General features: G+C 39.3%; 1 protein-coding gene across 1 annotated transcript in view; it reads right to left on the reverse strand.

Moving 5' to 3' along the window:
• LOC102197298 (matrix metalloproteinase-17-like) overlaps positions 1-10,937 on the reverse strand; it is a 100,716-nt gene that overhangs the window by 89,009 nt on the left and 770 nt on the right. The gene's annotated exons all lie outside the window — the stretch shown is intronic.

A 10,937-nucleotide genomic window follows, 5' to 3' on the forward strand; every position in this document is an offset into this window, starting at 1 on the left:
ACAATAAAAGTGATTTGATTTGATTTGATTTGATTTGATTTGATTTGATTTGATTTGATTTGATTTGATTTGATTTGATTTGATTTGTTGAGCAGGAAGAGTGAGCGCTTGTTTTCATGCAGATTACGTCCCGGATCAAAATGCGGTACAATCGACGTCGTCTTTTTTTTTAAAATTTTTTAAATCGTTGTCATTTGGAAATGAGATCGCACATAAGTATGAATCGAGATCACAATTTTCTAACGATTAATCGTGCAGCCCTACAAAATATACACAAAATACCATGCTCCCAGTCACATTGACGTGCATGTAGCACCAACCAAAATGTTATGACACTCATGTAGACAGCTGGATTGATGAAAATAAACATGTCTATTATTTTAGACATGTGACATAAATACCCTCTGTATGAAACACATTCAGCTACTGATTAAAAACAAACAAAAACATCCTAATCAATCCTCAGGTCTAGAATTTCTTTACACTCAATAAACACAGACAATGGAATACGTGGTTGAAATTGCAAACTTTATTTTACAACTCCAATACTTTAGTCTCCTCATAAATCAACATAAATATTGCCTGCAGTAAATCAAGTTGTGAACACATGCTGCCAAATCTTATCAGGAAATCAATGTTATCATTGTCTGGAAACATGCCATGGAGAAGTCTTACAGCTGCCACACATCAGTCCCACACCACCATGCTACAGTGGCAGCCAATGAGGTGTCGGAGCTCTTGAGACCATTTCTGAATTGATTTCTGAGGAAATAATGAACTCCCCAATAATGCTGACAGTCTTCTCAGAAACTTGCATGTCTCCAGAGAACTTTTAATCTTATCATGGCTGAGGTGACAGATTGGATAGGAGTGGATTGAAGGACTGGTTTCCGTCTTACTGAGAAGCTTAAATTACAAGCTGACTGTCAATTTTTATGGAGAAATATGTTCTCTCCAACATTAAAATCTTCTCCCACGTCATTGTTCCTGAAATAATCTGCTGCCCTCAATATAAGCCCCATGATACCTTTCTACAGACGGCAGGTCACACTTGATGAAATGGGACAGCACTGCTAAAAGTATCCTAATGATTCAGGGTGAGAGACTAATAACAGGTTTACAGGGAAACTAGCATCCAGTTATTTTTGTGTGGGCTAACATTTCAGGACTCCTCATCACTCACTAAGGTAAATTTTTAGAAATACATATCAATACACTGTCCAGACAGTCACTACTTGTAAATTATGCTTGCTGATAAATCATATTCTGTGTGGGCAGAATGCTCATTTGGGATACGTCTTATTTTCTTGACCTGTCTCTATTAGTTAGTGCAGCAATCCTTGACTGTCACAGCTTCCCATTTTCTCTTTGAGCGCCTTCTATCCCTGGACTTCTTGGAGTAATAAGACAAACCAAGATGTGCTGGCAAAAAGTGCAAAAGAAAGTGTTCTATTTGAAACGGGGTACACTCAAGGAGAAAGTGAAAGGTACTGAAGTGCAAGTACAGACAACTTGATGGTACTTTTTTCCCCCAGCATCAAAATTTTGGGTTATTACCTCAAAATGTCTATGTGCTCACTCAAACTTCTGAGTAAGCTGAAACTTTTGGATAATAACCAAAAGTTTTGACTTATGGATGACAATTTTTTTTCAGTGACAGAAACAAATTTCAGCAGTTGGCAGCATGTGTACCGATTAGGGTCTTCAATAAATTATTACTCATATTCTAATTATTAGTAACTATTATTGGATTAGACACTCATTTGCAAAACCTGACACACAACTTCACAGCAAACAGCTCCTCCTGTCACTAGCACCTAAACATGCCACTAGCAGCTAAACAGTAATGCACAAACCTATCTTTATGAGACATTTTGCAGGTCAGTAAAGCTTCAGTTTAAAAATACTAAAGTTATCATAAATATTAACTTAGTCAGTGGACATGTTAATGTTAGCCATTTTATCAAGGTTAACATTTAGGACCCATTATACCTGTTGTCCGGTGCCTCATGAACGTCACCGTACAACAAAGCTGAATTGAAATTGATGTCACCACTTCTGTGCATTGGGCACCTCTTAATTTTTGTAACCTTGTGTGGTGTGCTCCTGCCACAGCAGCTGCAGTTTTTATTGCTTTTTTAATGCTATATCGGTTCAGAAGCTCAGAGATTTGCAGATTATACTGCAGGAGCTGTTGGAACAGTTTGAAAAGATGGAATATTGTGGAAAAAAACTTTGGAAAAAAAAAACTGCAGGTATTCTGCTTCTGGTTTTGAATTATTTCACCATTGCTGATATAGAAGCAAGAGTGCCAAGACCCATTTTTCAGGTGAATACTGAAGGGGATATCCACTCTGTAATGGTGAACATAAATGTATGCGGCTGATGATGTCACCAGGAGGGTGTGGAGAAAACAATATGGAGACAGTAAAAAGTGTAATAGTCCTCCTAAAGTCCCTGATTGAAGCTGAGAAAACTGCCAGCAACCAGACAGAAATTGTGACATATTTGATCAGCGATGAAACCAAGTCACCAGAAAAACAGGAAATAGATATGGCTGCAGCTGAATGCTTTTGCACAGAACAGTATTGTTATAATTTTTATTTAAAAACAATTATGCCTCTTCATTTGATCACTTTCTTCACGTGGTATCAAAAATTGTATCAAATGGTATCCAGCATTTTCTTAAGTTCTAGTATTGTGACAAACCCAGACGTTAGTAAAGGTGGTGCTACAGGTGGTGGCCAGGCTGCTTGTTTGAGAAACCCAATTATACCCTATAGAACAAAAACTGAATTATTAAAAATACCATTTGCATCTTCAAGCTCTGCTGCTGGTCAGAGGATTAGCACCATTTGAAGAAAATTGGTTGGGATTCAACCAGCAGAGAATGAGTGGAGTGGATATTGTTGCATAAGTATTCTGGATGTATCCTGAGTCATGCTTATAGGTCTCTTAAGAACACAAGCTGCAAATTGATCGCCTATTAACATACTATAACAGTGAGCCCCAGCTACATTTTCTTCCCAGAGACCATGTATTTGTTAACCATGGAAAAGGCCACAAAAAAAGGTTTTTAAGTCAATCAGAAATGTCACTAAAAATAGAAGAATAAGAATTTTTGGTTATATCAAAAATGTATTTTTGGTTATAATAACCCCCCCACCCCCCCCAAAAAAATAAATAAATACGTAGCCTCACTTTTTAAAGCCCATCTTCTGTCTCGATCCTAAAAAACAATACATTTGTTTTTGCTTCTTGTCATTGCTCCTGGATGCAATTTCAAGACTTGATTAAATTATTTAGATTTTAGCAGGGAAGGATAGTAAGTGGTGGCAGTGTGGGAGCAGAAGGGGAGCACCTACCGCTCCAGAGGAATTGATGCCAGATGGTGTTCTCATTTAAGAAATTACGTAGCAAAATGAAGGTGAGAAATGGACTTGGCGGAGTGTGGTTGTCCTTCTAGGCACATGGACACACACACACGTACAAGTGCAGTCTCAAGGTTTTAGGATCATTATTCAAATGTGTAATGGTTGTGTTTTTTCATGAATAAAATTCCACAGGTGGCTGAATATACAGTAATTTAGGTAATTTATCAGCTGCTAATCTGGCCAGCTCAGGTTCGCTTATCCAAAGGGAAGAAATGTGCGTTCAGATGGATAGTTCCTTTGGGAAGCTTGCAGTTATGTTTCAGTGGAGAAAATACACCTCAGAAGGAAGATTATATGATGAGCAAGAAACATATACCATATTATATTTTACTTGTTATGACTACTTTCCCTCAAGTGCTGAAATAGCAAATAGGAGCTATTCAGTGATATATCAAGCTAGATAAGCGTAGCTATAAAATGAACACTTCTCATCGCTGCTGTGTGGGGTGTTTCTAAAGGACTCAGTATTTGGTTGTTAGAGTCACTACTACAGGATTCAAAGGTTTATTTTGTGGTTAGGTGAGTGTTTCCTTAGAAATCTTGAGTGACTGAGTACTTTATATCAAACACATACACACTCATGGACCTCTTTATTAGGTATATGGTTGCGATTGTGGTTCAAGAGTTGGCAGTTCGTCTTGTAATCAGAAGGTTGCCCGGTTCGAGCCCCGGCTCCGAAAGTCTCCATCGTTATGTCCTTGGGCAAAACACTTCACCCGTTGCCTAATGGTGGTGGTCAGAGGGCCCGGTGGCGGCAGTGTCCGACAGCCTCGCCTCTATCAGTGCTCCCCAGGGCAGCTGTGGCTACAATGTAGCTTACCATCACCAGTGTGTGAATGTGTGGATGACTGAATGTAGTGTAAAGCGCTTTGGGGTCCATAGGGACTAAGTAAAGCGCTATACAAATACAGGCTATATATCCTATGAGTATCGTGTAGAACTGCCTTTTACCCTCAGACCTGCTTTTATCCTTTGTGTCATGGATTCAACAAGGTCCTGGAAACATGTTGGTCCACACTGACATGATGTGGAAATCTTTGATGGAAATCTGTCAGCTTCACATGCATGTTGTGAATCTCCCGGTCCATCAGATCACTCTCCGGTCCTCTAATGGATTGAGATCGGGTGACTGTGGAGGTCATATCAGTTTAACCTTATTTGAGCTTTGTGATATCCAAGCAGCCATCATAAGATGGATACATCGTGGTCATGGAGGGATGGACATCATCACCAACGATACTGTGGTGTTTAAATGATGCTCAGTTGGTATAAAAGGGGCCAAAGAGTGCCACGAAAATATCCCCCATACTGTTACACCACCACCATCTGAACTAAACTATTGATACGAGGCAGAATAGATCCATGTTTTCATGTTGTTTACAACAAATAATGGTGTGATTTGAAATCTCAGCATCCTGCTCTTAAAAGACAGGAGTGGAACCCCAGAGTTGTCTACTGTTTATTTTGGCATCAAAGAAGAGCACTTATTTTCTCTTCTTTGGACAATCAGCAGTTACTGAAATACTCATACCAGCCTTTCTGGCAACATCAACCATGCCAGTTCAATCACTTAAAATCACCTTTCTTCTCCATTCTACACCGGGTTTTAACAAGAGCAGGGTGCCTTGATCGTGTCTACATCCCTAAATGCACTGAGTTGCTGCCATGTGATTGGCTTATTAGACATATGAGTTAATGAGCACTTAAATAGTTGTGTCTAATAAAGTGGCGGGTGAGTGTACACAGTGGCAGGCTAAGCATGACCTCCCTCTGCAGGATAAGAACCTCAATGTGTATACCACTCAGGAAAAGCACCCACACCATTATTGATGGGATAGATGACTGAACACATATCAGGTGAGTCTGTCAGTAATTGTTCTTTGGGGACAGTTTTTGTGTTTGAGGTTGTTAGGCATTATTTTGGCAGTTTTGGTGGTTTTACTGCTTGGAAATTACATTGTTTGAATATTTAACTTAGAAGGTGCAAATTGTTAACAGTTCAGTTATACTTTCTATATCTGGAAGTTTATTGGAGTCAGTTCAAATGTCCCAGTGACTTAAATTTCCTCATACGACGGTGAGCACGAGGGACACTAGATGCCTGCATGCCTGCCTAATGTTTTGTGATCGTGCCAACTCGTCTGGAGAGAATTTACATTACAATCCACAAACTTTGGATGCTCTCTATACGGCTGACTTAAGGCAGATGTCAAAATAAAACAAGAATGACTACAACTGCTACTCAGCCGTCGTGTCTCCCCAACTCTCCTGTTTCTGCAATGGAGTATAATTTAGGCTTTAAAGCCGAAAGCTTTACACAGACCCTGATGAAAATTCTCATCAAGCAAAGCTAGCATATGTAGCACCATAAAGACCTGGAATTGTATGGTTCATAATGAGTACTGTTCACTTTTTCTATACATTTCTGACCTAACAAGTGCCACAAAGTACAGGTTGCACTGCGTATATGGAACACCACACAATTATCAACAGTCGCCAGATGGAAAATATTTACATATGGCCCAACATGGCCCCATCTTATAACCTACAAGACCCCAAGGGCCCATTGCGAGGATCCTATTGTATGCCAAACACGACGTGGACCGCCCCCAGATGTCCTGTCCTGTAAGAACAGTTCTAGGCAGGTGGTTTTAATGTTGTGGCTCATTGGTTTGTATCCACTGTGGAAAGAGAATTATGTCTACAATCATCTGATAATATCTGTAGTTTACAGTCCTTCCAGTGAATAATGTCCTCTGTGTGTACTCTGGCTCCCCAGTGACAACAAATCAGTCACTGGGCAACTAATACTCATCTCAGCTGTCTGCACTGATAAGCACTCTCTGTCTTTCATGATGAACCTAGAAGATGAAGTAAGGTTATACTGTTTACATTTACTTTTTTGTGTGAGATCAAATGTGAGAATTCTCTCTTTTTTGACAATGAATAAAGCTGGAAACTTTAATCTTCCAAAAAGTCTAAATCACATTCTTCTACTTTATCAAGTATAAGGTGCTATAAAGTCGTAATTCACACATGCTTTTGCCTCTAACAGGGCTTTGCAGGATTAAAAATCATCTTCTGGCTTCCAGCTTCAGCTAGGAGCTTTCACATATGGTAATTTTCATAATGATATGATCACTTACTTTACTGGGAAAATTAAACTATGAACTTAAAATTTGCTATCTAGCTCAGATCCCTAGAGTAGGAGGGTGTCACATAAGGCCTCTGAAAAAAAGAACTGCGGGATGACACCTCTTCCCTGGAGCGTCAGGAGTTTCCCCAAAGACATCTTATTCATGTCGCCTCTCTGGAATACATATTTTTTCTTCTGTCCTCAAACTATTTCTTAGTACCAAAAAAAAAAAAAAGAAATATGTGATCTGTCCCAGACTTGCAGGCAAAGATCCTTGGTCAAGAGGGGTTCGAAAATATAAACTTGAAAGGCACTTTCATGTCTTTGTGGTTTTTTGGGCAGAGAGATTTTCTACATTTCGCTTTTTGAGGTTGGCCATAAGAGGACATCACATTCCTTTTCAGGTACTCCCGTTTTCAAAGTAAGAAATATGCTTTGGTCCAGGGGAATGCATGTTTTCCTTAAACTAGACAATTCACATCTCAATACAACTAATAGGCTACGCCATACCCTTAGAAAACCCCAACTGAAGTATGCATATTTTGAAGAAACAACACTTATTTTCAAAGATCACAATGCAAACATGTTGCAAAAGTTGTTTAAAGTGTCTATAGATGTTTTTTTCCACAATGAAGAGAAGAAACTACAAAGACGCTGCTCTCACCACTATAAAAACTGTCACTGTGATCAAACAAATTTTAGTACAGCCTACATGAAGAAGCCAAGAAATGACTTCAATCGACATCAGCATGTCTGCATATGTGATCAGTTAATTAAACAGACTAAATCGAAACAAACAAACAAAAACAGAGCAGAACTGCTTTGAAAATGGATTTAAATCGGTAGCAGTTGTCTTGTTTTTTTTTTTTTTTACCATCTGCGAGACTGGGTTTCTATTGCCAAAACACTGAGGACTACAAAGGTTGGACTATATATATATAAACAAAATATTTCAATCCCAATCAAGACTTTAGCAGATGCTATAGGTATAAACTTCATCAGTCTATTTTCTCAACCACTATCTGGAGCCTATTCCAGATAAAATTTGGCAACAGTTGAGATACACCACTGGACTGCCAAGACATCACAAGACTAACACAGGGAGACAGGTATCTACTCCCACATCCACAAGAGTCATGTGAAAAAGAAGGTTTTCACAGAACTGTAAGTACACCCCTACTGTCTCCACAGGAATTAAGAGGGTAAGTAGAGGCAAGTGCTACTAATCAAAAGCACTTCATTAACTGATCATTAGCAAGTATGACCATCTCTATAAATACAGAAGTTTTGGCAGTTTGCTGGGCTGGAGCATTCAATTGTATGCTAACACAATGCCAAGGAGGAAAGACATCAGCAATTATCTCAGTGAAGCAATTGTTGCTGCCCGTCAGACGGGGAAGGGTTATAAGGCCAATTGCAAACAATCTGAAGTCCATCATTCGACAGTGAGAAAGATAATTCACAAGGGGAAAACATTTAAGAGTGACTTTCCAGGAGTGGACATCCTAGCAAAAACATACTGCTACGCAATGTTCAGGAAAATTGCAAATAACTCAAAAGCTACATCTCTGACTCTATAGGCCTCACTTAGCATATTAAATGTTAAAGTTCATGACATTACAAATAGAAAAAGACAGAACAAACATGGCTCATTTGGGAGGGTTGCCAGGAGAAAAGCCTGCCCTGTTCTGGCAACACAGCTTAGGTTTGCAAATTTTTATCTGAACAAACCACAACACTTCTGGATCAATGTTCTTCGCACAGGTGAGATGTTTGGCAATAATGCACAGCGCCATGTCTGGAGAAAACCAAACACAGAATTTAAGGACGAACACCTCATACCAACTGTCAAGTAGAGACATGGAGGGGTGATGCTTTGGCCTTGTTTTGCAGGCACAGGACCTAGGCACCTTGCAGTCCTTGAGTGGGCAATGAAGTCTCTGTATACCAAAGTGTTCTAGAGTCAGTTTGGGGCAAGCTTTAACTGCCAGACAGATGGCCTCACATTTGAATCAAGCAACAGGAATATGTTCCCCCCCACACACCACCAAATCAGGACCGAATGGCTGGAAAAGAAAATAATCAAGGTGTTGTAATGAAACAGTCAAAGTCAAGACCTCAACCTGACTGAAATGCCGTGGCAGGACCGAGACAGGTCCTCTCTTGAGTTGTTGCCGTAAATGAATGCCAGAAAAACCTCACGAACTGAAGTAAAACTGTAACGAAGAGTGGGCCAAAGTTTCCCCTCGATGATGTGAATAATAAAGTCGTATAGGAAAAGATTATTTCAAGTTATAACTGAACTGAAGAAGCTTCTCGGATTAGAGGTGAAACGTCTTCAAGCAACTTAAAGAAGTCCAGACGCTTTTCTTTGCAAGCTCCTTTGACTACGATGACCTGGATGACTGAGAACCTTCACAGACATTATTTCAAGTTATAGCTGCTAAAGGTGGCTGTTGACTATTGAATGATTTTCACAGGACTGCAGAACGTCCTATGAAAACTTTTTCACATGACTGCAATTAAAAGTCACGACTTTACCTGGCTGATAACCAAAACAAGGTTTCCTCAACACATCGAGCTGGAAACTATTCAAACATAAAAGAAACGGTCATTCCATTAAACTAATTGCTTCAGGTTTACCAAGCAGCATGTTTTTTGCAGTGTCACCCTTCTGTTAATGGCAGAGAAAGCTGGGCAAAGCATCCCAACTATTACATCAAAAAGCTAAGCCCTTCAGTCTACAGGCTGCACAGAGGCTGAGTGTTTCACACACAGCTCTATCTAGAAATGCAGGAAAAACTCCACCTTGAGCATTTCTTTCTGTGACACAGTAAATGGAGGAAAATTGCTGCTGTTACTACAGCTTTTCATCTGGTGACACTGGACTGTTTGTTGTGTCACAGTTCATGCAATTCTAAAGAAATGCCTGGGCGAGAGGTCCCGAAAAGCACATTGCTTTTATTTTTCCTATTCTTTAATGAATAACAATTAAAAAAGGAGGATAGCATTGTGCAAAAAAATAACAGAGGACAGAGAGATATTGGTATCAAGAGGAAAACATCTGATATGATGATTTTTGCTGTTATGTATCATTTCATTACTCATAGGAATGCAGCAAGGAAAAAGTGTGTATATGTCCTACTTAAACACTCATATGTCATATGTGGGGACATTGAGCTTAAAAAAAAGGCTCAGTGCTACAGATCTGTGCCTAGTTTTTAACCTACATATCTTGAATTTTCGTGTTCAGATTGTCTTTCTGTTGCTCATACGTGCCAACAATTACGGCCTGCATATCATCTCGATAAGATCGTCTGCCGTGCCAGATGTGTCAGAACAGAGTATCAAAAACTGAATGACGCAGCGCTCAGAAGGTAACACATGAATAAAAAAAAAAATCTAAACTTATCGCTTCTCTTGTTCTTGTCTTTAAGCAAAAAAATAATCCCATGTGTAGGGATTTTTGTGTGTTTTTCTTTTTTCTTTTTAGATAGAGAAGAGTTTGAGGGCTGAAAGAAAGCGAGACAGGAAGACTGAAGTTGGGATGAGCCGCAAAACAAAAAAAAAAAAAAACAATAAAAAGGAAAGAAAGAATGAAAGAAGTTGCCCTAAGGAGTGGAATATGGAGAAAAATGCATCTTCAGCGGGGACTACTTTAGGAAGATGATAATCAGCTTTTACAAACTTTTTTTTTAAAGTAAATGGTGCATACTGTAATTTTATGCCTGCCGTCATTATAGTGGCTATAAACACACAGTATGAGCTTGCAAACATAAGGTCTCTTTTCTTTCTTAACGGCAGTCTTAAGTAAATGCCATTCATGCTGTTGTTCTGTAGTAGTAGTGATGATGACATACAGCATTAGGCCAGTTACCACTTTACAGGCTGTGTATATTTCAAGATGCATCATCAATACCAAACACACACACCTAAATATAATGTAACAGAATCATTAATGATTAGTTTACTCTGCTCTAGCTCCAAACCCATGAAGGCTCACTGAAGCTTATTATTAAAGGTCTTAAATTTATTCTCATAAGCAGTCACAGCTCTGATCGATTTGTTTGTATCCTCCACCAATGGTGCTGCCTATTTAAGAGATTGCATTTAGTTCAAGTCTACTGAGCCACGCCAGACTACAGTATTGGATCATCTATTTTAAACACAGCAATCCTCTGGACTCTTTCAAAGGCGTTACTGGGAGGGGAGGAAAAAAAAGCATTAATAAATTATGCTTCGTGGATTGTCGTTCACTATAAGCTGGAAGAGGTCGATACAACATCGAAGCAACCCCCTGCACAGACATGTATTTATCACAACTTCATTCTTTTAATGGAGCGGTTCCTCCTCGGGAGAAAAAAAAA

This window comes from Pundamilia nyererei, unplaced genomic scaffold, assembly GCF_000239375.1.
Source record: "Pundamilia nyererei isolate P.nyererei 1_Seehausen unplaced genomic scaffold, PunNye1.0 scaffold00063, whole genome shotgun sequence".
Taxonomy (NCBI): domain Eukaryota; kingdom Metazoa; phylum Chordata; class Actinopteri; order Cichliformes; family Cichlidae; genus Pundamilia; species Pundamilia nyererei.